This window comes from Nyctereutes procyonoides, unplaced genomic scaffold, assembly GCF_905146905.1.
Source record: "Nyctereutes procyonoides isolate TBG_1078 unplaced genomic scaffold, NYPRO_anot_genome, whole genome shotgun sequence".
Taxonomy (NCBI): Eukaryota; Metazoa; Chordata; class Mammalia; order Carnivora; family Canidae; genus Nyctereutes; species Nyctereutes procyonoides.
Genome location: NW_026575131.1, coordinates 28,402,988 through 28,420,066, shown reverse-complemented (window position 1 = coordinate 28,420,066; position 17,079 = coordinate 28,402,988). Strand labels below are relative to the sequence as shown.

The 17,079-nt window shown below is 41.9% G+C and overlaps 1 protein-coding gene across 6 annotated transcripts in view; it reads right to left on the bottom strand.

Annotated features, from left to right (window-relative positions):
• Positions 1-17,079, bottom strand: part of CADPS (calcium dependent secretion activator) — a 466,408-nt gene that overhangs the window by 309,155 nt on the left and 140,174 nt on the right. The gene's annotated exons all lie outside the window — the stretch shown is intronic.

Below are 17,079 nucleotides of genomic sequence, written 5' to 3'. Positions count from 1 at the left end.
TGCTCTCAAGATTGTATCTAACATTTTGTGCAAAGGTATTTTTTCTTGGCTTGACAGGTCCAGGACTTTTCCTTCAGATTTTTTTTTTTTATAAATTAATTTTTATTGGTGTTCAATTTACCAACATACAGAATAACACCCAGTGCTCATCCCGTCAAGTGTACCCCTCAGTGCCCGTCACCCATTCACCCCCACCCCCCACCCTCCTCCCCCTCCACCACCCCTAGTTCATTTCCCAGAGTTAGAAGTCTTTATGTTCTGTCTCCCTTTCTGATATTTCTCACACATTTCTTCTCCCTTCCCTTATATTCCCTTTCGCTATTATTCATATTCCCCAAATGAATGAGAACATACACTGTTTGTCCTTCTCCGGTTACTGTGGCCAAGTTCAAAAAGGGTGTTGCCTGAGTTCTTCTCTGGGATTTTGATGGAATCTTGTCTCACATTTAGATCTTTCATCTATTTTGAGTTTATCTTTGTGTATGGTGCAAGAGAGTGGTCCAGTTTCATTCTTCTGCATGTGGATGTCCAATTTTCCCAGCACCATTTATGGAAGAGACTGTCTTCCAGTGGATCGTCTTTCCTCCTTTATCGTATATTAGTTGAGCATAAAGTTCAGGGTCCACTTCTGGGTTCTCTGTTCTGTTCCATTGATCTATATGTCTGTTTTTGTGCCAGTACCACACTGTCTTGATGAACACAGCTTTGTAGTACAACCTGAAATCTGGCATTGTGATGCCCCCAGATATGGTTTTCTTTCTTTAAAATTCCCCTGGCTGTTTGGGGTCTTTCTGATTCCACACAAATCTTAAAATGACTTGTTCTAAGTCTCTGAAGAAAGTCCATGGTATTTTGATAGGGATTGCATTAAACGTGTAAATTGCCCTGGGTAACATTGACATTTTCACAATATTAATTCTGCCAATCCATGAGCATGGAATATTTTTCCATCTCTTTGTGTCTTCCTCAATTTCTTTCAGAAGTGTTCTGTAGTTTTTAGGGTATATTTTGAGAACCATTTGAATGGTAAATGGTTCTCCAACCTTTTATTTTCAGGTTGTAGGTGTCCTTCTGTCTAAAATGAGTCTCTTGTAGACAGCAAATAGATGGGTCCTGTTTTTTTATCCAGTCTGAAACTCTGCGCCTTTTGATGGGGTCATTAAGCCCATTCACGTTCAGAGTTACTTGAACTTCTTCTTAAAGGGGAGTTTTAAGAGTCCCCCTTAAAATTTCTTGCAGAGCTGGTTTGGAGGTCACATATTCTTTCAGTTCCTGCCTGTCTTGGAAGCTCTTTATCTCTCCTTCCATTTTGAATGAGAGCCTTGCTGGATAAAGTATTCTTGGTTGCATGTTCTTCTCATTTAGGACCCTGAATATATCCTGCCAGCCCTTTCTGGCCTGCCAGGTCTCTGTGGAGAGGTCTGCTGTTACCCTAATATTCCTCCCCATGAAAGTCAGGGACTTCTTGTCTCTTGCTGCTTTAAGGATCTTCTCTTTATCTTTGGAATTTGCAAGCTTCACTATTAGATGTCGAGGTGTTGAACGGTTTTTATTGATTTTAGGGGGGGATCTCTCTATTTCCTGGATCTGAATGCCTGTTTCCCTTCCCAGATTGGGAAAGTTTTCAGCTAGGATTTGTTCAAATACATATTCTGGCCCTCTGTCCCTTTCGGCGCCCTCGGGAACCCCAATTAAACGTAGGTTTTTCTTCCTTAGACTGTCATTTATTTGCCTTAATCTGTCTTCATGGTCCCTTAATTGATTGTCTCTTTTTTCCTCAGTTTCCCTCTTTGCCATTAACTTGTCTTCTATGTCACTCACTCGTTCTTCCACCTCGTTAACCCTCGTCGTTAGGACTTCTAGTTTGGATTGCATCTCATTCAATTGATTTTTAATTTCTGCCTGATTGGATCTAAATTCTGCAGTCATGAAGTCTCGTGAGGCCTTAATGCTTTTTTCTAGAGCCACCAGTAGCTGTATAATGGTGCTTCTGAATTGGCTTTCTGACATTGAAGTGTAATCCAGATTTTGTAACTCTGTGGGAGAGAGGGCTGTTTCTGATTCTTTCTTTTGAGGTGAGGTTTTCCTTCTAGTCATTTTGCTCAGTGCAGAGTGGCCAAAAACAAGTTGTATTGGAACACGGGGGAGTATCACTGGTCCATCCAGCTGGTCTTCTGGGGGAGGGGCCTGTTGCGCTGATTTTCAGGTGTTAGCACTTGGGGGAGCTGCTCTGCCCCTGCCTGCTGCAGGGCTCAGCGGGGGTTGTTTACCCCGTGAGGTCTCAGGAGGAACAGCCGCAGTTGCTATGGCAACTCTGGAAGCCTGGATTCAGCCTCCGCAGGAACTACGGGGCTCGGGGCTCTCGGCTCTCCGTCCGCAGGGCCTGGAGGCTCCGGGGCGGGGCCGCTGATCTGCTCAGCTCGGGGCAGGAGCGTCCTCGCTGTCCTGGGCCCTCCCGGCCTCTGCCTGTCCCGGGGGAGGCCGGATCCTGGGCTGGGTCCCGGCGCCCTGTGCTCCGGGGCCTGCGCTGGTGGATTCGCGCTCCCGCCCCGCAGCCCCCTCCGCGGAGCCGCCGCCCGAGCCCCTCCGAGCTGCTCCGGGTCCCGCCGTGCGCGCTGCAGCCCTTAGGGAGCTCGGAGCACTCTCCCGGGGCGCAGGTGTCTGTTAGTGTCCCCGGGAGCCCGAGGGCATCCCCGCCCTCCTGGGTCCTGCTCCAACTCCCTGCGAGCCCCTTTCCGCCCGCCCGGGAAGGTTGGTGCAGCTCCTGCTCCTCCGGGACGGGGCTCTCCTGTCCTGGGGACACTCGCCCCGGCCTCAGCCCGGCTCCTCCGGGGCCCCTCCCCCTCGGAGGCCTTTTGTGTCTTTATTTCTTTTTCCCCGTCTTCCTACCTTGATAGAAGCGCGGACTCTTCTCACTGTAGCATTCCAGCTGGTCTCTCTTTACATCTCAGGCCGAATTCGTAAATTTTCAGGATGGTTTGAAGGTTATCTAGGTAATTTGGTGGGGACAGGTGACCTGGGGACCCTGCTCTTCCGCCATCTTGCCCCTCCCCCAGCTCCTATCTTTTAAAGATACATACTGAAATAAAGAGAGATCATAACTTGTTTGAGACTTGCTTCAAAATAATCTGAGGTCAAGGGTGTGGGCAGGGATGAAGATGGAACAAGAATGATCACAAGTCATTAGGTGATAGGAGATAAAAGCTGAATAATAGCTACACATGGGCTCATTTTCCTATCCTTTCCACTTTGGCATGTGAGAAAGATTTTCCAGAGTAAAAGTTTAAATTGAAGGGGTGAAATGTATTTCTTAAGTTAGGTATAGGCATTTAGTTATTACTATTCCTTAAACTCTCCATATGCAGTACATATACTGCTTGAATATACAGTAGATTCATGTTTAAGAAATTAATCTTTTAAAATTTAGCCAATGTCTGCAATATTTAGTAGGCTTTGAATGTCCTTCACATGAGTCTCATTTCTATTCAGTTATTAGGCCTTGGACAAGTTACTTCAATCTCTATATCTCAGTTTTTTCATCTTTAAACTCAAGATAATGAAAAAGCACACTTTATAGGATTTCATGAATATTACTTTGATAATCCCAATAAAGTAGTTAGCCTAGTGCCTGCAATAGTACAAAAACTTGGCAAGGGTTAAGTACTACCATTACAATTATTAACATTTTATAACAAAAATTTTGAGGTATTTGTTCATTCAACATTCACTGACTGCCTATTATGTTTTTGATATGTTTGGGGGCTTATTTTTTCTCCGTAGATTACTATAAGCAGAAGGGATTTAATAAATATAGGAAATAAGCATTATATGACATTCACTTCAGTAACAAAAGACACCATACCCACATTGTATTACAGTAAAAGACCTTTTAGCTAAACCCTAGGAATCATTGCCACATAGTAACATATACACATTAAATATCACAAATGCTACATGAAGATATATAAGGCCTTATAAAATGAAATATTAAGATATTCTGCTTAGTTATTTAAAATTCAATGTAGCATTTGGCATACTATCAGACTATGCAAATTCACATTAGCTCTTGTTTGTAGATAAGAAAACAATAGGTTGCAATATGTGGTACAATATTTCAATTTATACTATCATAACTCTAGATACAGTAGAGAATGATATAGGATAATTCCTGGAAATATTCAGAAATCTTAGGGTCCAGGTTTCTAAATGATAGTTTTTTAAAATGTGACCTCAGGCCTTTATGCAAATTCAGAACATTTTGTATTATCCGCGTGCTACATAGTCTGATAGATCAAAGCACTTTGCCATTTTTTGCAGGTGGCATTACATTAAATACTGTCACCCAAATGCAAAGGCTTTTCTGCTATTTTCTATTACTTATCTATATCAAAAGCAAACCTTTAAAAGTGACAGAATTGGGGCAGAGAGATGACATGATCTTTATCTTTCACATCAAACTTATAGGTTATTAGAGCAGTTAGCTGAAGAGTATATTGGTCCCTTGTCTTCTGCTTGCATTGACTATCTAACCTCTATTATGTAGCTTGATTGAGTTTTTGGCTGAATTAGTGTATATTTTGGAGAGAGTCAAAGCATCACACAGTCTTGAAAATCTAGTGTTCACATCCCAAATGATTTTTTTAAGATTTATTTATTTGAGAGAGAAGGAGAGTTTGGGGGAGGGGCAGAGGGGAAGAGAAAGAGAATCTCTAGTAAATTTCCCACTGAGCATGGAGACTGACGTGGGGCTCAGTCTGAGCCCCTGAGACCATGACCTGAGCTGAAATCAAGCGTTGGATGCTTAACCAACTAAGCCACCCAGGTGCCCCCCCACCAATGATTCTTTTTTTCTAATCTTCTGCTGTTACAAATATCGATCCTAGAAATGTCAATAGTTCATAATACCAACCCTAGGCAGGCAGAGATAATTAAGAAACCAGTGACATCCACAGTGTAAACATCCAAGCCAGCTCTTCAACTTCAGATTGTCTTGAAACTTCTCAGTGGCAAGGCAATTTACTCTTGTAGCAACAGCTATAGCAATTCTGTATACTGGAACTGATTGGTTTTGTGTTTTTCTTCACCTGTATGCCAATATCTCCAATTCACTCACCTCTCTTCAATGGGCCTATCACACTGAAGACTAGACAGGTAAAACAATCAGTGAAGAGTTGTATTGCTTGCTCATCACAAACCAAGATGAGATTGGATCTCTTATAGAGTTCAGGGCAGAATCTCACATGTTGTAGCAAACACAGTGTTTGTTAAATGAGAGAACAAAGAAATGTCAAATGTTATGGTAATAATGCAAATTAGTCCTGTGGTATTAAGCATTTATTATACAACTGAATACCCCAATTCTAACTCCAGCCTAATGCTCCATACATATTTATATGCCTCTTAAATATGATTACTGAGATCTCTAATGGAAGTATCAAAGTTAACTTGCCCAAAAGAAAAAAAAATCTTGGTTCCATCTACCCTCAAATCTGCTCTTTTCTCATGTTTGAAAATTACGTCCATCTCATTGCTCATACGAGAGGGTGATCTTCCATATTTCCTCCTTTCCCTCATAGTGTGTATTCAGTCTAGCAGTAATTCTTATGGATTCAATATCTGTATTCTCTGTTGAATCCAACAGCTTTTTAGTATCTCCAGACACCGTCATCGCTCACTTGACCACTGCTCAGATTCCCACCTGGTCTCCCTACTATCCATACTTGCTTACCTCACTCTCCAGCTCAGTTTCCACAAAATGTCAGAGGATCTTCTCAAGGCATAAATGAATTCTTCTTACTACCATGCTTAAAATTTACCAATGACATCCTGTTGCAGGTAGGACACAATGCAAACTTATCGTCATGGACTACTTGGCCCTATAACATCTGGACATTGCCCACCTCTTTGACCTCATTTCTTACCATCTTTCTCCCTGTCCTCCATGCTCTTACAACATCCCATATTAATTTTCTTCTTGCTATTTCCTCTGTCCAGAAACTTGGATCCATATAGCTCATGGTTGCCTCCTTTTCATTATCTATTTCTTGTATCAAATGTCCCTTCTTAAAGTGATTTTTCTCCCGGCCACTTTAGCTAAAGAAATTGTTCGTCCTTTCTTGATACTCTATTCCACTCTTATTTTACTCATAATACTTACTACCGTCTGCAATTATCTTATGTATTGACTTGCCGATTGTCTGTTTTCTCTCACCAGAATCAAAGCTCCACAGAACTGAGAACACATCTGCCCTGTTTGCATCTGCACATTTCCAGTACCTAGTATAGTCTGTGGCTCATTATAGGTGCTTAGTAAATGATAGCTATATGAATAAATGAATTGATGCATTTCTAAAAATTCATGCATTTAGATGTTTGAGGGCCCACTATAAACCAGAAACTTTTTTCTGAGGGTGCAAAGGCTAAACACTTTCCACTCTTACTGAGTTTCCAGAAACTATCTTTCAACCCAAAGGGAAGTGACCAGAGGGCTGGCTATTTTTCTGTCCAAATCTAAAGGGTAACACCCAGGCTATTTTTCTCCTCTAAGATAAGCATATTAGGTGAAATATTAGTTTGGGAATCTTGAATGCTTCCCATTTCAGTAACTGCTGCTCACTTCTTCTCAACCATCTAAAGACATAGACATGAGACTAGGTGGGCTCAGTGAGCCAAATCAGTTTTGGTGAGAGATCTGGAAACTCCAATCCTCAAGGTTAAGGGGATGAAACATTCTAATCCTACAAGTCCGAAGGACTGAATACAGCCCACATATCCAGGAGGGAACAGCATATTGCCAGTCACATTAGAAATGTTTTGCTCCTTGCAGGCAATTGCACTGCTATGTGTGGGTATGTCATTTCCTTCTCAGAGTCTGTGGGAAGCCTCCTTGAGCATGAGATGTGCAAACAGAAAGAGACACATTTTTTGTATGGAAGATGGCTGTGGGGTTCTGGTTTGGAAAGAGTCTAAGAGTATTTGCTTTTAAATGCTGCAGGTAAAGGTATGGACCTGTGATTTCAGAACATTTCTGGTGAGGGAAAGGAATCAGGAAACTTCCAAACTCAAGGATTCCTTTGTAAGTTCACGGGCATGCCATCTGTGCTCAGATGTCAGTCCTATGCATTAAGTCCTCCAAAGTCTTCATCTTATAGTGGAGATAAAGAACCGGATATTGATCAGACCTCTCCTGGGATCTGCACAGCCTGTTACCTGCCTATCTTCCCAGCCCTATTGGTCACCATGCCTCTCCTTTGCCCAGCTCTAACCACACACACCTGCTTTCAACCCCTCATGATTTTAGCTCTCTCCTGGCTCAGGGCCTTTGCATGTACCTCATACACCCTCCATCCTAAATTTTCCTCACTCCCTCCCTACTTGACCTGTTGAATATCTACACATCATTTATGTATCAAACTTAAACGTCCATTAAGAAAAGCTGTCTCTGGGCCATTAATCTATATCAGATTCCCCTGCAGAGCTCTATTTCTTCAGAGTTTTTATCTCAGTTTACAAGTATAAATTCACTAGCAAGATCTTTAAATTAATTTTGGTCTCCCCTAAAAGTACACAGGTAAGGTGTACTGCTCAGGAATTTTATCTGTTTTTGCTTATTATTATATCCATAAATATAAATAATTAGATAATCTGTAAATAAGGGTGATATGTTCCCAGAATACACACATGCTGAAAAATGTGGCCATTGCCAAAAGAAAAAGTTCATCCTACCATTGTGCCAAAGGTCTGACTGGGGTGGTCACTTGTTCTGTTAGCAAAGAATTTCCAGATCCCTTCCTAAGCTAATATGGTAGGAGCCAACCTTCTGTAGCTTCTGGTATTGTGTGGGGTTATGTGACTAGTTCTGGCCAATGAATTGTGAGCACAGGTGCTGTGTCCCTTCCAGGCTAGAGCCTTTATTTGCTGGTACAAGATCCCCTAGAACTTTCTTTTACCCTGGCAGAGTGAGAACATCATTTGAGATTGCGGCTGCACCATCGGTTGGGTCACTGAGTAATTATTACCAACAGAGCTCTCATGGTGGATACATAATATAAAAGAGAAATAAGCCCTGGAGATCTGGAGCTGTTCCTTACTACAGCACAATGTAGCTTATCCCAACTGATGTAAGAGCTGAATTCAAACTTCCTTGTTCAAAAGGTAACAGTAGAAAATAATGACAACAACAAAGATAAACGTTTAGTGAAAAGTAACCATGTGTCAGATATAGTTCTATAAACTTTATAGGATTGTGGTCAATCTCACAGAAATGATATGAGAGGTAATATTTTTATTCCCAGTTTACTGATGCAGAAATTAGGCTCAGGGAGTTCAAGTAAATTGTGCAAAGTCAGCTTGTTCGTGAGAGGTGGTGCCTTATTTTGCCTTACTCCAAAACCCACAAGATGTTAATGGAGTGAGAGAGAGAGAGAGAGAGAGAGAGAGAGAGAGAGAGAACCCACACGCATGCACAAGTGTGCTCAGGCCTGCCCAGTTCAGGAATACCGACACATGAATGGATTAATCCAACACAGATTTCTCAGCCTCCGCACTAATGACATTTAGGGTGGAGTAACTGTTGCGGGAGCCGTCCTGTGCCCTGTGGGATGTTTAGCAGCATCAAGGCCTTAGCTACTACCAGACCGGGATAGTACCTCCACCCCGGTTGAACCAAAACTGTCTCCAGGACAGGTGTCAAAATTGCCCCCAGCTGAGAACCACTGGTATGGCAGCTGATTTCACTCATTTGCTGAGGCCTTTACATAGTACGAGGCTCTAGAGATGGGGATGGAAAATCAGAGGTGGCTGGGCCCTTCAGGGAGCTTACAGCTTTCAGAAAAGAGCCAAATGTTAATCACACAATCCTGTGAATAATTCCTTGTGGAAAGCTCTACAAAGGAAAATACAGAGCCTTCAGCTGAGATGAAAAGACGTTCTTGGACCTGGCTGCAAAGAGGCAATTCATATTGACTAGATTTTTATCAAGAGAGGATGTTATAGGTCTTCAATAATGCCAGTAGATTCTGCTGAACTCGAGTGTGACCAGGCTCTAAATCACCTTAAACTCTATAAAGTTTTTCCAGTTCAAAAGACTCTACTGCCAGCTTTAAGACTGACAGACAGGTGGAGGGAAAGGTCCAAAGTATACACTGCCTCCTTTGGCAACACGCACCGAGTGTGGGGCTGGCCTCTGTCATCCGAATATACATGAGCTAGGCCCACCGTGCCTTTTATCTATCAAGTGGCTGTCAGAAGGACTCAGCGGGTCTGGGGATAATGTACTTGGATGTTTATCAGGCCAAACAGATAAAGCATCCACTGAGACTGAGGCAAGGGAAAAATATAGCCCTCTAAAAATAAACCTGATTTTAATTTCAAACTGGGTCAGTTTGGCTTGGGAATTATTGGGGAGCGTGGCTGAGCTGCTCGGGAGATGAGGTGGAACCCTTGCTAATTTAATTTGCATATGCTGCTTAAAATGCGAGGAGCCTGCTGCTTGGAGCCTGGCAGCTCTCTGGGCCTGGCGGTGCCCTTTCCTGCCTCTGCAGGCTCTGTCTGAGAGGCTCTGTGGTAGCCATCGTGTCCGAGAGGTGCAAACTCACCAAGGGGCTTTGGAGAGACTTCTGGGGGCCAGGTGTCTCGGACAGGGCAGAGTGAGGGCATGGGGTAGAGGATGTCACGGGTCAGGTGGCCTCATGTGAGTCCTGCTGTGTCCGAGAGAGCTGTGACTCCTGGTGCCCCGAGATGGCAGCCAACCGTGTCCCTGCATGCACTTAACTGTCATGTATGTGTGCTCGTGGTGGATGCTCAGGAGCTGCCATGGAACGACATGGAACAGAAGTGAAGCCACTGCAGCAGGACTTAAGATCAATCCTCACTACTCTGCTTCATCCATAAGCAGGGAGAAACCACAGAGACTTTGGAGACCACTCTTTCCTTTACTGTGTCCTCCTTGATTTTTCCCCATCCACATGTCTGCTGGCTCATCTCATTCACTTTGACACCTGCCTCCTCCTTTCTCTAACTCATCAGCTGTCACCTAGGCACCACTGCAAGGGTGTCTAAGCAGTTTCCAGATTTGGGGACTTCATGCTCTATGAAATAAGAATTTTAAAACAAATTGAGGCACGTTTTTATTTTGTCTGGTAAGGAAACATAAAAATCCCTACCATCTACTATGATACTACATTTACTGCGATAAACAGAAGGCATTTTGACACCAAAATGTAGAAAGGCAGTAGTCTCTGAATAACAAGACATTCTCAAGAAAGTGGAATTGGAAATTTGGAATGCTCACAGACATGGTCACGTGTAGAACGCACGCGCGTGCGCACACACACACACAGAGGTTTTACCTTCCTTGTTTCTCGGTGGCTCAGTGAAAACCCTGCCATGAAGTGCCACCAGTCCAAGGGCCCACATGTGGGCACCACCACCCTAACTTATTTCCCCGACTCTGATTTCTCTCTTACTAGTCCTCTCTATGAAGTGTCAAAAGACATCTTCCTAACAGGCGAATCTTACCATGCTGAAAACCCTCTAACAGCCCCATCATTACCCTACCCTGAGGATTAGGTGAAAAACCCTTGGGGAAAACAGAAGCAAAATGACTTCCCTGAATCACAAAGCTGGCTCTTCACTGGCATATAAGCCTGGCATACAGGAAGCACTGGCATGTTTGGCATTATTACTTTATGTGAGGCCCCATATTTAAGTTTAGACTGGCTGCTAAAGACAAGACACTGGCCCTGTTCCTAAATCCATGCTTTGGAGGTGTCACTGTCACAAAGAAAGGCCATTGGAACCTCAGCAGGCAGAGGCATGCTACAGGATCTCACTTCACACTCACTGCCCTCCCAGGACATGTGGTGTGGTCACCCCTTCCCATTTCAAAGAGAGGGTAACATCTCTTATGAAGGATGCTACTCTGGGGCGCCTGGGTGGCTCAGGGGTTTAATGCCTGCCTTTGGCTCAGGTCATGAGCCTGGGGTCCTTGGTCCTCTCCCTGTGGGGAGTCTGCTTCTCCCTCTGCCTATGTCTTTGCCTCTCTCTGTGTGTTTCTCATGAATAAATAAATCAAATCTTAAAAGAAAAAAAAACACATTACTCTGACAAAAGTCAGAGAAGAAATGGACAGAGGACAAAAACAGGCTGAGGGTAGAGCTATGGGGATATTTTTAAGCTCCGTCCTTGGATAATTGAAGGATGGAGGAGCGGGAAGCTGCTGGACAATTGACCGTCTGCAGCTATTGTTGGTTACTCTGGCCTGGCATAGATCCACACTGGCAGGGGGATGAGTGAAAGAAATGCCCACTCTGGCTTCATGCAAGAGCTTTTGAATTCATTTGGTTGGAAGAGTAATTACACCAATTTCCTTCATAGTACTTTACAGCATGACTAATGCATTTTATACCTCTTTCCCCAAACTGAAACTCCTGACTTTCCTATATTCATATTTGAAATAAAACTCTGGTTTCAGATGAAATGAAAGAGTCATACCCCTCAGATTAAACAAAAATGATCCTGAGGATCTCAGTAGACCAAGGCCTTAGCCACAAATATCAGGCAACAGAGTATTGCCTACTGCTGGAAGGAAACTTCAGCCCAGCCCTCACAGGAAGAGACATAGAATTATCTTATGATATGAAATATATTCTATGGGAAAGCTAATTTGCTTTACTTTTAATTGCAGGGATCCAAGATTGCTTCATTTCTAGTTATGCAGGGAGTATGCAATATCTTCCAGTGACCCATTAAGTGTATTGATCAATGGCTAATGATAAATAATACAGAATTGGGGCAAAAGAAAGTAACAACAATATTTAGCCCCAAGTAATTAACCCTTTTGCTTCCTTTATGTTTTTCCTACTGATGGGCAAGTAAGCCCTCAAACAAAAATTCTTTTTCTTCTTTTTTTTTAAAAAAAATATTTATTTATTTCAGTGAGGTGGGGGCGGGGGGAGAGAAAGAGAGAGCAAGAGAGCATGAGCAGTGGAAGGGGAGGAAACAAGCTCCAGCTGAGAAGGATGCCCAACTTGGGGCTTGACCAAAGGACCCTGGGATCATGACCTGAATGAAAGGCAGGTGCTTAACCAGCTGAGCCACCCAGGCACCCCTCTTTTTATTTCTCAATGGCACAGTAAGATCAGAAAAACCATTCATAAGGGAGTTAGTTCCTGCTCTATTCATAGCTCTATCTGGTATTGGTAGTCATGTAGGTGAGTTATGTGAGTTATCCGGTATGTGGTAGTCATGTAGGTGGGTCGTGTAGGTGAGTTATGAGAAAATAATACAGGTGTTTATAGGCAACTGAATTTGAAAAATCATTGTTTTGAAGGGACACATGTACCCCAATGTTTACAGCAGTATTATCAACAATAGCCAAAGTATGGATGGAGCCCAAGAAGCCACTGACTGATGAATGGATATAACTATCTATCTATATCTATATCTATCCATATATCACCTTCATATATATAAATAAATATTACTCAGCCATTAAAATGAATGAAATCTTGCCATTTGCAATGATGTGGATGGAGCTAGAGTGTATTAAGTGAAATAAGTCAGGCAGAGAAAAACAAATACCATATGATTTCACTCATATGTGGAATTTAAGAAACATAACAGATGAGCATAGGGAAAAGGGGAAAAAGAAGAGAGGAAAGTAAACCAAAAGAGACTCTCAACTATAGAGACCAAACTAGCGGGTGATGGAGGGAGGTAGGAGGGGAGTGGGCTAAATGAGTGATGGGCATTCAAGAGGGCACTTGTGATGAGCACCGGGTGTTATATGTAAGTGATGAATCACTAAATTCTACCCCTGAACCCATTTTACCCTATATGTTAACGAACTAGAGTTTAAATAAAAACTTGACGTAAAAAAAGTTATTGCTTAAGGATAACATAAGTAAGACATATTTGTGGATAAAAATGTGAATCACCCAAATTTGCTTACATTGCTGGTAGCAGCATTTATTGATAAAACCACTTTGGAAAAACCGTTTGGCAGTATCTACTAAAGATAAACATCTATATATCTATATCTGTCACAGGATCCAGGATTCCACTCCTGGGTATCTACTAAAAGAAATGAGTGCCAACACCCATCAAATAGCGTATATAATAAGAGTGTTTGGAACAGTTTGATTCATAGTAGCTCCAAACTGGAAACAATCCAAATGTTCATCAGCAGAATGGGTAAATTTTGGCTTATTTACACACTGGCTACTGCATAGCAATGAATGAGAATGAACTACTGTTATCTGCAACAATAAAAACACATCTCATAGAAGTGAATTTGAGGATAAAAGGGCAGACACAAGACGGTATATATATACATACACATATATATTTTGTAATTTATAGGAAGTTCAAAACAGGCAAAACTAATCTGCAAGAACAGTTTCAGTTGATGGGCAATGTTGATGTTGATTTTAAGAGGCCAATACCTAGTTTTCCTCTGATTTCACAGTTGTCTCCGTAGCAATAGTCACAGACTCTAAAACAGGTAGCCTCTTCAACAAGAGAGACATTGTCATTCTCAACAGCTGCCTGGGAAAGTGGCCAATGCCTTGTGAAAAGTGGCACCTGCTGAGACGTGCAGTTTCCTACACTTTTTCCCATTAGAGAAAGGTTCTGTAAATGATAATATTAACACACTTTTGAATGAGAACACCATGGAGGCCTTTTCTAACCATTGTCTTGAAGGACAGGACTAATTCTCATTTGGAAGTGAACCTTGTTATTTCAGTCCTGGGAGCCTGTGATTTGCCTGGTAGAAACTGGATACAGAAAATGGAAATCCTGACAAAGCTTCCCCCCAAATACTGAGTTTGCTTTAGTGAAACTAAAATGAGAAAATATTGACTGCTGGTCTTGTTATTTTTTTCTGCAACTTTAGGAACAGGGGGAGGTTTTAAGAAATAGCATAAACTCAATTTTTGTTCAGCTCATGCTTGTATAGCTCTTATCACTTATAAATGGCCATCTATACACCATGTCCTTTGATTCTGTAGATAACCCCATAAGACCAACAGAGCGCATTTTACTGTTTTTATTTTGCAAGTGGAAAAACTGAGGCTTAGCAAGGTTAAGTCACTGTTCAAGGTCATACAATTGATTGGGGTTGGAATTCAAATCCAGAAGTGTCTGTGTGCAACATGGATTTTTTTTTCATCGTACTGCCTATTTCTATCAGGCATGGATTGGCCTCTTCTCAGACTTGTGCAGGGAGAGAGATGTTAGATGCTCCTTTAACAATCTGTTTTGAACTTAATTAGGAAGTCTTTCTAAAATCTAACACTCATCTCACTTTTTCCTTAAATAAATTCATTTAAATTCTTTGGGAGATACTAAGAGCCACATCTCAGCTTTCTCTTTTCCTGCGGTATCCTCATTCCTTTAACAGTAATTAATAGCAAAGATCTTCAATAGCCCCCTTCACTATGGCTTTAAAAACTATGGTTTGAGCTGAAGGAGACGGTCGACCCAGTGTCATTTCATATCCAAATTCTCTCAGTGATAATAACTTAAGCAAATGACTGAGTTATCTCATTCTGAAGGCTGGTTGGGCAAGCCTGACTGTATTGAGACATGACTCTCAATAATTCTCAGGTAACTTCTTCGACCAAGGGAAAAAGAAAGGGAAATAAGAATCTGCCTTGTGTTCCTCCTTCTCTTGGAAATTAAATATTATATATTTGCCTTGGAGGCAGGGAAGGCATTAGAAAGAGATGTGTATATATGTTTAAAATGTTAAGCAACTTCATGCACCCACTCCAGTGGTAATATCCTTGAAATTTGGAGTCAAATCTGGAATCATTCCAAAGACCTGCTTGATGACCTTGGCTAGTTAGCTTCTCTCAGTTTCATTTCTCAACTCTAAAATGGTGATATTAAAAGTATTCATCTACATGAGAGAATACATACTTATAACAATCCCCAACATAAATGTTAGTCATTTGTATTATTGCTTGCTTCCTGGCCTTAGCACCTGGAATCCAGAAACACCAGATATATCCAGGCTTTCTTCAAATGGAGCGGTCAAAGCATCCTGAAGTATTCACCTGATTTTAGTACAGGACCTTGTTTTTTTTAGTAACCAATGGTGTAGAGCTCTGTGCTTTCTCTGAAAAGCTGGAAACATTCTATTTATTTCTCTGAGCATGACTACCCCATGATGGAGTGACTGAAGGCACTCTTCCAAATGCTCTAGGAATGGTGGGATTTATGAAGTAAACTTGTCAGGGAACTTAAACCCCAGTGGTGCAGAGCAGGCTATAGGAGAAACAACTTGCTTGTTCATGCCAATAGTGAGAGGAAATGCTTTGCACACCAGTTAGATTGATTTATATTCTATTTCTTTTTTTAAAATATTTTTTAATTTATATTTATTTATGATAGTCACAGAGAGAGAGACAGAGAGGCAGAGACACAGGCAGAGGGAGAAGCAGGCTCCATGCACCGGGAACCCGATGTGGGATTCGATCCTGGGTCTCCAGGATCGCGCCCTGGGCCAAAGGCAGGCGCCAAACCGCTGCGCCACCCAGGGATCCCTAGATTGATTTATAAAGTAAGGTGCTTACTCTTTAATTCAGAGAGACCTTGGGTCAAATCTCAGTTCTGCAACTCACTAGCTGTGTGATTCTAGACAAGTCATTTAACCATTCCCTGTCTCAGTTTCATAGTCTGTAAAAATGAAAAGAAGTACTTTGCTCATTGGGTTGCTGTGTGAGAATTAAATGTTCTGACACATAATAAGCACAGTGGAAATTGTAGTTATTATTACAATGGTGTTATTCTTGTTGCTGATCTTGTTTTTTTTTTTTTTTTCCCCAAAAGTAGTGGGCAAACTTGTATATCCTGCCTTAACACTTTTTTATTCTGGGTCAACAGGGGAGATCTCTTTTGCACCTGTCACGGTCCTTAATGCTAACCAAATATTTCGAGTTCTCCCTTCTGCTGGGTCCATGGTAAGGCTACATTTCTGATCACCCCGTGGTTAGGTGAATCTAGTTCTGACCAATGGATTGTGAGAGAAAGTGACGTGAAGTTTCTGGGACAAAGCATTTAATAGCTGGTTCAAGACTCACCAGAGAACTCTATTCCCTCTCACATGGCAATTCATGAAATGTTGGTTGTTCCATCAGCCTGAATCACTGAGTAACTGAAGTCTAGAATCCTTCTGTCACCCCACAATAATCATATAGTATGTGTGAGAACAAATTCTTATTTTAGCCACTGAGGTATAAGGGTTATTCCTATATCCTATGTAGCCAATCCTGACCATATCACATCCCTATCGATGGTCCAGTGGTTTTCAGCTGGTGGTGATTTTTGTGCCCCATTCCCTTGGGTCATTTGGAAATGTCTGGGGACATTTGGGTTGTCACAGATGGAAGGGTGTGTGTGCTATTGGCATTTAGTGAGTAAAGGCCAGGATACTTCTAAATATCCTACAATGTACAAGGCAACCCACACAAGAACAAATTACCTAGCTGAAAATGTTAATAGAACTTGAGTCCAATACTGAGCTTCCTCAGCCCCTCAGACTTCTCATTCTCTTAAACCCCCTCCACATCAGATCCCACTCCCTATTATCAGAAAATGTGTCCATAATGCCTGCACACACCACAGGGATCAAGCTCATTTCTCACTTTGCTTGGTTACCTGGGACACTGAGCTACATTAATACCAATAAACACTCTGCCATGAGTATTCTTTAGCCTACCTCTTCAAAGGGTACTCTGGGGTACAAGCCTAAAGTCCAGACTACAGGGAAAACAAGCCATCTTTTTCTTGAAAAGCCCTCTTTCTGTTCTTCCATTGTAAGCTGCCACTGAGTTATAACTTTACTGATATCTTCTGGCAAAATTATACAAATATTCATACACTAGTTTATTAAACCTATCAGTTTAAGAACTTGAAAATGAAGGGGTCTTTAACATAAGTATGGGCTATCCATCTGGATTCAGGCTTTTGACAGTCTGATATCTTGGGGAAGGCCTGAGTTGAAGTTCTAACAAGCCTTCAAAAAGATTGATTACCATATTTGATAGAAGTTTTAAAATAACGTATCCAAGG